The following is an 11450-nucleotide window of genomic DNA, read 5'->3' on the forward strand; positions in this document are numbered from 1 at the left end:
ATACAAAAGGAAACAAAAGATTACATGACACTTTGCAAGAGGTAGCCCTTTTTGATGCACCCAGTTAAATTCGATGGTTGTCTTTCTTAATGTAACTTCCACCTTCTATCCCAACCAACCAAAGAACAAGCTAGTCAAGTTTCGTTCAGTATTCTAAAGTGATTGGCAATCGTAACTTCCTATCAAACACCTTGAAGATCGAGGCCATACATGTATTGGTAGATCGTGCGCGTGCAAATTTCTTATCACTATGTGAATTGTGCTAGAATCAGGGTGCCTAAATATCTAGACTAAGACTCCTAATAATTACATATTTGCACAAGAGTCAACATTTCAAGGTAAATGAGCTCCATTTTTATGATTTTTTTCAATTTTTTTAATTTTTTTGAATTTTGATTTTTCAATTTTTTTTTTGGAATTTTTCAATTTTTTCAAAAAGAAGGAGGAGTTCGTTTTCAATTATGGCAAATTATCATGGTATCTACTCTATACCCCCAAACCTAAACTAAACATTGTCCTCAATGTTTCAAAATATGGAAAGAATTATAAAACAATATATGAAGAGGAACATGCTGAGTAGAGTAAAAGGAGAGAGAATACCCGATTGTACGGCGGCAGCTCGATTAAAACTCCGTTATTTAAGGCAAAAATCCATCATATTAGGAGTCACAATGGATGAGCACAATATATACAAAAGGAAATTTAACTAACACATTATCTACAAGAAAATTTTGGTTTTTAATGGGATTGGACTTTTTGGGAAAAAAATTTGGTTTTGTTGGGAAACATTTGGAAAACTTTTTGGTTATTTAGGGAAAGAGTGGGCCAGTTTAGTCCACATAGACTGGGTCCTCCAGGTTGGTTGTTTCAATGTCGGGTGGAAATGGCTCAAGGAATGGCTTTAATCTCTTCCCGTTGACTTTGAAAATGTTCTTGTTGGAGACATCCTCTAGCTCTACAGCTCCATGAGGAAAAACTGTGCGTACTAGGTACGGACCCTTCCATCTGGAACGCAGTTTTCCCGGAAAAAGATGTAATCGGGAGTCATACAGCAAGACTTTCTGACCAGGAGTGAAGGATTTTCGTAGAATACGCTTGTCATGAAACATCTTCATCTTCTGCTTATATAACTTGGCACTATCATAAGCCTCATTTCTCAATTCTTCCAACTCGTTGAGTTGAAGTTTTCTTTGAATTCCAGCTTCGTCCAGAGAGAAGTTCAGCTCTTTGATTGCCCAGTAGGCACGATGTTCTAATTCCACAGGTAGATGGCACGGCTTTCCATACACTAAACGATAGGGGGACATGCCAATTGGTGTCTTATAAGCTGTTCTATAGGCCCACAAAGCATCATTCAATCTCAATGACCAATCTTTCCTGGACGGGTTGACCGTCTTCTCCAGAATGTGCTTAATTTCCCTATTAGAAACTTCTACTTGTCCACTAGTCTGAGGGTGGTACGGAGTAGCAACCTTGTGAGTTATGCCATACTTGCGTACTAAAGACTCAAAGTACTTGTTACGAAAATGTGAACCGCCGTCACTGATGATAGCTCTAGGGGTACCAAAACGTGAAAATATGTTCTCCTTTAGAAATGAAAGTACCACCTTGTGGTCATTTGTTCTGGTTGCTATGGCTTCTACCCACTTAGAAACGTAATCAACTGCGACTAGGATGTACAACTTGCTGTCAGACATGGGAAATGGACCCATGAAGTCTATCCCCCACACATCAAATATCTCAACGATCAAAATCGGATTCAACGGCATCATGTTTCTCCTCGAGATACTTCCTAGTTTCTGACAGCGCTCACAAGCAATACAATACTCATGGCAATCCTTGAACAATGATGGCCAATAGAATCCACACTGCAAGATCTTTGCAGCGGTTTTCTTGGCACTGAAATGGCCTCCACATGCTTGGTCATGACAGAAAGATATCACATCTTTCTGTTCAGTGTTGGGGACACATCTCCTAATGATTTGGTCTGGGCAGTACTTAAACAAATATGGGTCATCCCAAAGAAAATGTTTGACTTCAGCCAGGAATTTAGAGCGGTCTTGTCTCGACCAACGTGAGGGCATCCTACCTGTAGCGAGGTAGTTAACAATATCAGCAAACCAAGGAAGGTCTGAGATAGACATCAGCTGTTCATCTGGGAATGATTCTCTAATCAGCTCAAATTCATCAATAGACTCTAAAGTTAATCTAGACAAATGATCAGCAACCACATTCTCACAACCTTTCTTATCACGGATTTCGAGATCGAATTCCTGTAATAAGAGTATCCATCGAATAAGGCGAGCTTTAGCATCCTTCTTGGAAAGAAGATACTTCAAAGCCGCATGGTCTGTGTATATGATGATCTTAGACCCTATCAGATAAGATCTAAACTTGTCTAATGCGAAAACGACGGCAAGCAATTCCTTCTCGGTAGTTGAATAATTGAGTTGGGCATCATTAAGGGTTTTGCTAGCATAGTATATCACATATGGCAGTCTATCAACTCGCTGTCCTAAAACAGCACCAACAGCATAATCAGAGGCATCACACATAAGTTCAAACGGAAGCTTCCAATCGGGTGGTCGGACTATAGGAGCGGTGGTGAGAAGGGTTTTTAATTCCTCCCATGCCTTCACACAAGCAGCATCGAAATTGAAGGCAACATCTTTGGAGAGAAGACTGCACAGAGGTCTGGAGATTTTGCTGAAATCTTTGATGAATCGCCGGTAAAAACCAGCATGACCTAGAAATGATCTGATCTCCTTCACAGAGCAAGGTTGTGGTAGATGTTGAATGAGGTCAACTTTAGCTTTATCCACTTCAATTCCTTTTTCTGAGATGATGTGTCCTAGAACTATTCCTGAATTCACCATAAAATGGCATTTTTCCCAATTTAGAACAAGGTTCTTTTCTTTACATCTGGATATCACGAGGGCAAGATGCTTCAAACACTCGTCAAACGAGGAACCAAAGACAGAGAAATCATCCATAAAGATCTCGAGAAAACTATCTATCATGTCAGAAAAAATGCTCATCATGCAACGCTGAAAAGTAGCAGGTGCATTACACAACCCGAAGGGCATACGTCTATAAGCAAACGTCCCAAATGGACACGTGAATATAGTTTTTTCCTGATCTTCCGGAGCAATGTGAATTTGGTTATAACCGGAAAAGCCATCTAGAAAACAGTAGTGACTGTGTCCAGACACACGTTCTAGCATTTGGTCAATGAAAGGGAGCGGGAAGTGATCCTTCCTTGTTACTGTGTTCAACTTCCTGTAGTCGATGCATACTCGCCATCCTGTGATTGTACGAGTAGGGACTAATTCATTCTTGTCGTTCTGAACAACAGTAATGCCTGACTTTCTTAGGCACAACTTGAATGGGACTAACCCATTTGCTATCGGGAATTGGGTATATGATACCTGCATCAAGTAGTTTCAGGATCTCTCCTTTGACTACATCTCTCATGTAATAAAATGGTGAGTAGGTCAAGATGCACACAAAACACTTGGTGTGAATTCTAAATGCACACAAAACACTTGCAAGTATACAAGGTCAAGATTTGTAATAAAATGGTGAGTAGGGGTTTGTCCACAGGGAGAGGAGCATATGAGAAGTTTTCCTAGGCTAACAATGGTGACAATGTACTATGGCAGAGAGCAAAGCAGGGCAAATCAGCAAAGAACCAAGCTAAGTAATGAAAAACAGACTAGAACCACAGCAGGGAAAGATAAGCAAAGAACCAAGGCTTGGAAAGTAAAGCAACAAAGAAACAGCTAAGAGAAGCAGCAAATAACCAAGGCTTGGAAGCCAAGGGCAGAGTGAGTTCAGTGCACTGACTTCAGTGCAAAGTAGCTACAAAGTGCAAGAAAATGAAAGGCAAGAAAAGTAACTGAAATACAAGCATACAGGACTGAAAAATAAAAGTGACTGAAAGAGTAGTGGTGGTAAGCCAAGGCATATGATCCACCTTGTATCCTAATCAAGTGACATGGTCTAGGTTAAGTTCAATCCTAAGCATACAACTAGAAATGAAAGAACACCAACTTGCTCACTAGTCTACCCCTAGCATTGGCTGTCTTTTGACAGTACAGCCAATCACAGGCTCTATGAGCATTGGCCTCTCTCAATTACACAATCAAAACACAGCAGGGAAGAACTATCCTAGCTCAATCACACTTGACAGTGCACAAGGCTTCACTGAGCCTTGGCCTGAAACTGATTAGCTCATGCTAACCATGTTTTGGCAACAAACATACATCATATGAGATAAGTTAAACATAAATTGCAGCATATCAAATAACTACAACACATAAGCAAATTGCAACTGTAAACATACAAGTACTGAAATTTTCAGTTCATAAAAATTTTTCTCCAATTCTCTACTGGCTAGTCCAGAGAGGTAAAATAGTGTCCTCCTAATGCTTCCCCCAACACCAATTTATACCCATTACACAAAATTAGCTTTTCCCCCAATTTTCCCCAAAGTCAGTAAAATTAGGTTTTGCCAATTACCTACTGTTGATGAAATTCTCGCTCCATCTCGTCGACCCATCCTTCTATTTCTCTTCCTGAGTCATCTCCCGCTCCAATTGTTGCTCTAACATCAACTTATATCTTCAATTTCTCACCTAGGGTTTCAGTCGGCAGAGATGAGAAATTGAGGAGATTAGTTGATGTAAAACGTGATAGTGATGATGGGTATAGGTAGAGTGATTTGGGGAGAAAATAGTGGAGTGATTTGGGGGCGTCAGGGAGAGGTGGTGATGATGGTGGTGGTACGGGGCATGGCGGTTCTGCAGAGGGGGTGATGGAGGAGATGGTTCGATGGAGAAGGGAAGGGTGCGTTTGGTTGAGGTGTAGGTGCTCGGTCGCTAGGGTGTGAGGCGAGTGTATCGAGTGTGATGATCTGCGACGCTGCGCCGTGGGATAGGGAGATGAAAGATCAATCGGACGGTGAGATGAAGTGAAGCTTGTAGCGACCGCTGGATTTTTTTATACGACGAAGTTAACGGCTCTAGATGGGGTTAGGTGTTGTAGTGTAAGGCGGAGATATCAAACGTTGATGAACAGCAAGGGAGCGACCGTTGGATTCAACTACCATCTAATCTGAAGGCTTGGAATTTCAGCGCTGTGGTGCTTGTCAGAGACTTCAGATTTTGATGCTCTATGCAGGAGCGACCATCGGATGCTTCTGGGAACTGATCTGACGGCTGAGAACGGAGGCGCTTTTGTGTGTAGAAAATGAGGTTGTGCGCACCATTCTTCGCGGCTTCCTTGCGTAATTTCTCCCGGCTTTTCACTACTTTTCTGCTCTTTTCGCTCCGCGACTCATCCGAACTTTATTTATTACCTAAAAATGCAAAATTAATTAATAAAAATATTTATTCTTGAAAACAATGAAAATACAGAATATGGGGTAAAATGTAGAATTAATGCATAAAAGATGAGTTAAAATGCCAACAGAAAGGGATAAATATATACAATATTTGGCACTCATCAAATACCCCCAAACCTGAATTTTACTTGTCCTCAAGTAAAACAAAACTAAGGAAATCCTAACTATACCACTGTCGCTGGTCTCTCGAATGCATTTAGCGTATGCACTAAGCCTTTTAAACCACTAAGTGTCCCTAGTGGACGAGTTGAAGTCTCGTGAAGGTTTGCTTAGAACGTACCTACAAAGTTCTAGGTCAAAATATAAGCTCATATTCCATCAAATGTGACATGTGCAAAACAGTTTAAGCTCACAGCAAAATGGAGATGTCAATCTAGCTATCGAAGGCACAATCCTAGCACTGATAACAAAAAAAAGACATGTGATAAGAGTGTAAAGTGTATCTACACATGTGTAAAGAAAGATCTGAAGTCATGACTACTAATCACCAAGAGATAGTTTCTCAGGCTAAGAACTGAGGTCGAAATCTAGCTAGCTGTCCGGACTTTACGAGAATTGTGAATGAGTTGGAGGTATTTCACAATTACTCGTGTTGTACATCAATGGCATACACCCTCCTTGCTTACAACACAAAAACACAAAAGATGACTATTTACATGACTCTTATTTACATTGAGTACTCTCTTTTTATTTTTGGAACAAGAGAGGATGGAATTGAACAAATACTTGATTTTTTTTTTTTTTTTTTTAGCACTAGGAAACACTTTTGATACAAATACAAAAGGAAACAAAAATTACATGACACTTTGCAAGAGGTAGCCCTTTTTGATGCACCCAGTTAAATTCGATGGTTGTCTTTCTTAATGTAACCTCCACCTTCTATCCCAACCAACCAAAGAACAAGCTAGTCAAGTTTCGTTCAGTATTCTAAAGTGATTGGCAATCGTAACTTCCTATCCAACACCTTGAAGATCGAGGCCATACATGTATTGGTAGATCGTGCGCGTGCAAATTTCTTATCACGATGTGAATTGTGCTAGAATCAGGGTGCCTAAATATCTAGACTAAGACTCCTAATAAAAATACATATTTGCACAAGAGTCAACATTTCAAGGTAAATGAGCTCCATTTTTATGAATTTTTTTTTTCTTTAATTTTTTTTTGAATTTTGATTTTTCAATTTTTTTTCAAAAGAAGAAGGAGTTCGATTTCAATTATAGCATATTATCATGGTATCTACTCTATACCCCCAAACCTAAACTAAACATTGTCCTCAATGTTTCAAAATATGGAAAGAATTATAAAACAATATATGAAGAGGAACATGCTGAGTAGAGTAAAAGGAGAGAGAATACCCGATTGTACGGCGACAGCTCGATTAAAACTCCGTTATTCACGGCAAAAATCCATCATATTAGGAGTCACAATGGATGAGCACAAAATATACACAAAAGGAAATTTAACTAACACATTATCTACAAGAAAATTTTGGTTTTTTAATGGGATTGGACTTTTTGGAAAAAATTTGGTTTTGTTGGGATACATTTGGTTTTGATGGGAAAAGGAAAAATTTTGGTTTTTAGGGAAAGAGTTGGAAAGATATCACATCTTTCTGTTCAGTGTTGGGGACGCATCTCCTAATGATTTGGTCTGGACAGTACTTAAACAAATATGGGTCATCCCAAAGGAAATGTTTGACTTCAGCCAGGAATTTAGAGCGGTCTTGTCTCGACCAACGTGAGGGCATCCTACCTGTAGCGAGGTAGTTAACAATATCAGCAAACCAAGGAAGGTCTGAGATAGACATCAGCTGTTCATCTGGGAATGATTCTCTAATCAGCTCAAATTCATCAATAGACTCTAAAGTCAATCTAGACAAATGATCAGCAACCACATTCTCACAACCTTTCTTATCACGAATTTCGAGATCGAATTCCTGTAATAATAGTATCCATCGAATAAGGCGAGCTTTAGCATCCTTCTTGGAAAGAAGATACTTCAAAGCCGCATGGTCTGTGTATATGATGATCTTAGACCCTATCAGATAAGATCTAAACTTGTCTAATGCGAAAACGACGACAAGCAATTCCTTCTCGGTAGTTGAATAATTGAGTTGGGCATCATTAAGGGTTTTGCTAGCATAGTATATCACATATGGTAGTCTATCAACTCGCTGTCCTAAAACAGCACCAACAACATAATCAGAGGCATCACACATAAGTTCGAACGGAAGCTTCCAATCGGGTGGTCGGACTATAGGAGCGGTGGTGAGAAGGGTTTTTAATTCCTCCCATGCCTTCACACAAGCAGCATCGAAATTGAAGGCAACATCTTTGGAGAGAAGACTGCACAGAGGTCTGGAGATTTTGCTGAAATCTTTGATGAATCGCCGGTAAAAACCAGCATGACCTAGAAATGATCTGATCTCCTTCACAGAGCAAGGTTGTGGTAGATGTTGAATGAGGTCAACTTTAGCTTTATCCACTTCAATTCCTTTTTCTGAGATGATGTGTCCTAGAACTATTCCTGAATTCACCATAAAATGGCACTTTTCCCAATTTAGAACAAGGTTCTTTTCTTTACATCTGGATATCACGAGGGCAAGATGTTTCAAACATTCGTCAAACGAGGAACCAAAAACAGAGAAATCATCCATAAAGATCTCGAGAAAACTATCTATCATGTCAGAAAAAATGCTCATCATGCAACGCTGAAAAGTAGCAGGTGCATTACACAACCCGAAGGGCATACGTCTATAAGCAAACGTCCCAAATGGACACGTGAATGTAGTTTTTTCCTGATCTTCTGGAGCAATGTGAATTTGGTTATAACCGGAAAAGCCATCTAGAAAACAGTATTGACTGTGTCCAGACACACGTTCTAGCATTTGGTCAATGAAAGGGAGCGGGAAGTGATCCTTCCTTGTTACTGTGTTCAACTTTCTGTAGTCGATACATACTCTATACGACGAAGTTAACGGCTCTAGATGGGGTTAGGTGTTGTAGTGTAAGGCGGAGATATCAAACGTTGATGAACAGCAAGGGAGCGACCGTTGGATTCAACTACCATCTAATCTGAAGGCTTGGAATTTCAGCGCTGTGGTGCTTGTCAGAGACTTCAGATTTTGATGCTCTATGCAGGAGCGACCATCGGATGCTTCTGGGAACTGATCTGACGGCTGAGAACGGAGGCGCTTTTGTGTGTAGAAAATGAGGTTGTGCGCACCATTCTTCGCGGCTTCCTTGCGTAATTTCTCCCGGCTTTTCACTACTTTTCTGCTCTTTTCGCTCCGCGACTCATCCGAACTTTATTTATTACCTAAAAATGCAAAATTAATTAATAAAAATATTTATTCTTGAAAACAATGAAAATACAGAATATGGGGTAAAATGTAGAATTAATGCATAAAAGATGAGTTAAAATGCCAACAGAAAGGGATAAATATATACAATATTTGGCACTCATCAAATACCCCCAAACCTGAATTTTACTTGTCCTCAAGTAAAACAAAACTAAGGAAATCCTAACTATACCACTGTCGCTGGTCTCTCGAATGCATTTAGCGTATGCACTAAGCCTTTTAAACCACTAAGTGTCCCTAGTGGACGAGTTGAAGTCTCGTGAAGGTTTGCTTAGAACGTACCTACAAAGTTCTAGGTCAAAATATAAGCTCATATTCCATCAAATGTGACATGTGCAAAACAGTTTAAGCTCACAGCAAAATGGAGATGTCAATCTAGCTATCGAAGGCACAATCCTAGCACTGATAACAAAAAAAAGACATGTGATAAGAGTGTAAAGTGTATCTACACATGTGTAAAGAAAGATCTGAAGTCATGACTACTAATCACCAAGAGATAGTTTCTCAGGCTAAGAACTGAGGTCGAAATCTAGCTAGCTGTCCGGACTTTACGAGAATTGTGAATGAGTTGGAGGTATTTCACAATTACTCGTGTTGTACATCAATGGCATACACCCTCCTTGCTTACAACACAAAAACACAAAAGATGACTATTTACATGACTCTTATTTACATTGAGTACTCTCTTTTTATTTTTGGAACAAGAGAGGATGGAATTGAACAAATACTTGATTTTTTTTTTTTTTTTTTTAGCACTAGGAAACACTTTTGATACAAATACAAAAGGAAACAAAAATTACATGACACTTTGCAAGAGGTAGCCCTTTTTGATGCACCCAGTTAAATTCGATGGTTGTCTTTCTTAATGTAACCTCCACCTTCTATCCCAACCAACCAAAGAACAAGCTAGTCAAGTTTCGTTCAGTATTCTAAAGTGATTGGCAATCGTAACTTCCTATCCAACACCTTGAAGATCGAGGCCATACATGTATTGGTAGATCGTGCGCGTGCAAATTTCTTATCACGATGTGAATTGTGCTAGAATCAGGGTGCCTAAATATCTAGACTAAGACTCCTAATAAAAATACATATTTGCACAAGAGTCAACATTTCAAGGTAAATGAGCTCCATTTTTATGAATTTTTTTTTTCTTTAATTTTTTTTTGAATTTTGATTTTTCAATTTTTTTTCAAAAGAAGAAGGAGTTCGATTTCAATTATAGCATATTATCATGGTATCTACTCTATACCCCCAAACCTAAACTAAACATTGTCCTCAATGTTTCAAAATATGGAAAGAATTATAAAACAATATATGAAGAGGAACATGCTGAGTAGAGTAAAAGGAGAGAGAATACCCGATTGTACGGCGACAGCTCGATTAAAACTCCGTTATTCACGGCAAAAATCCATCATATTAGGAGTCACAATGGATGAGCACAAAATATACACAAAAGGAAATTTAACTAACACATTATCTACAAGAAAATTTTGGTTTTTTAATGGGATTGGACTTTTTGGAAAAAATTTGGTTTTGTTGGGATACATTTGGTTTTGATGGGAAAAGGAAAAATTTTGGTTTTTAGGGAAAGAGTTGGAAAGATATCACATCTTTCTGTTCAGTGTTGGGGACGCATCTCCTAATGATTTGGTCTGGACAGTACTTAAACAAATATGGGTCATCCCAAAGGAAATGTTTGACTTCAGCCAGGAATTTAGAGCGGTCTTGTCTCGACCAACGTGAGGGCATCCTACCTGTAGCGAGGTAGTTAACAATATCAGCAAACCAAGGAAGGTCTGAGATAGACATCAGCTGTTCATCTGGGAATGATTCTCTAATCAGCTCACATTCATCAATAGACTCTAAAGTTAATCTAGACAAATGATCATCAACCACATTCTCACAACCTTTCTTATCACGGATTTCGAGATCGAATTCCTGTAATAAGAGTATCCATCGAATAAGGCGAGCTTTAGCATCCTTCTTGGAAAGAAGATACTTCAAAGCCGCATGGTCTGTGTATATGATGATCTTAGACCCTATCAGATAAGATCTAAACTTGTCTAATGCGAAAACGACGGCAAGCAATTCCTTCTCGGTAGTTGAATAATTGAGTTGGGCATCATTAAGGGTTTTGCTAGCATAGTATATCACATATGGTAGTCTATCAACTCGCTGTCCTAAAACAGCACCAACAGCATAATCAGAGGCATCACACATAAGTTCGAACGGAAGCTTCCAATCGGGTGGTCGGACTATAGGAGCGGTGGTGAGAAGGGTTTTTAATTCCTCCCATGCCTTCACACAAGCAGCATCGAAATTGAAGGCAACATCTTTGGAGAGAAGACTGCACAGAGGTCTGGAGATTTTGCTGAAATCTTTGATGAATCGCCGGTAAAAACCAGCATGACCTAGAAATGATCTGATCTCCTTCACAGAGCAAGGTTGTGGTAGATGTTGAATGAGGTCAACTTTAGCTTTATCCACTTCAATTCCTTTTTCTGAGATGATGTGTCCTAGAACTATTCCTGAATTCACCATAAAATGGCATTTTTCCCAATTTAGAATAAGGTTCTTTTCTTTACATCTGGATATCACGAGGGCAAGATGCTTCAAACATTCGTCAAACGAGGAACCAAAAACAGAGAAATCATCCATAAAGATCTCGAGAAAACTATCTATCAT

This window comes from Papaver somniferum, unplaced genomic scaffold (assembly GCF_003573695.1).
Source record: "Papaver somniferum cultivar HN1 unplaced genomic scaffold, ASM357369v1 unplaced-scaffold_24, whole genome shotgun sequence".
Lineage (NCBI taxonomy): Eukaryota > Viridiplantae > Streptophyta > Magnoliopsida > Ranunculales > Papaveraceae > Papaver > Papaver somniferum.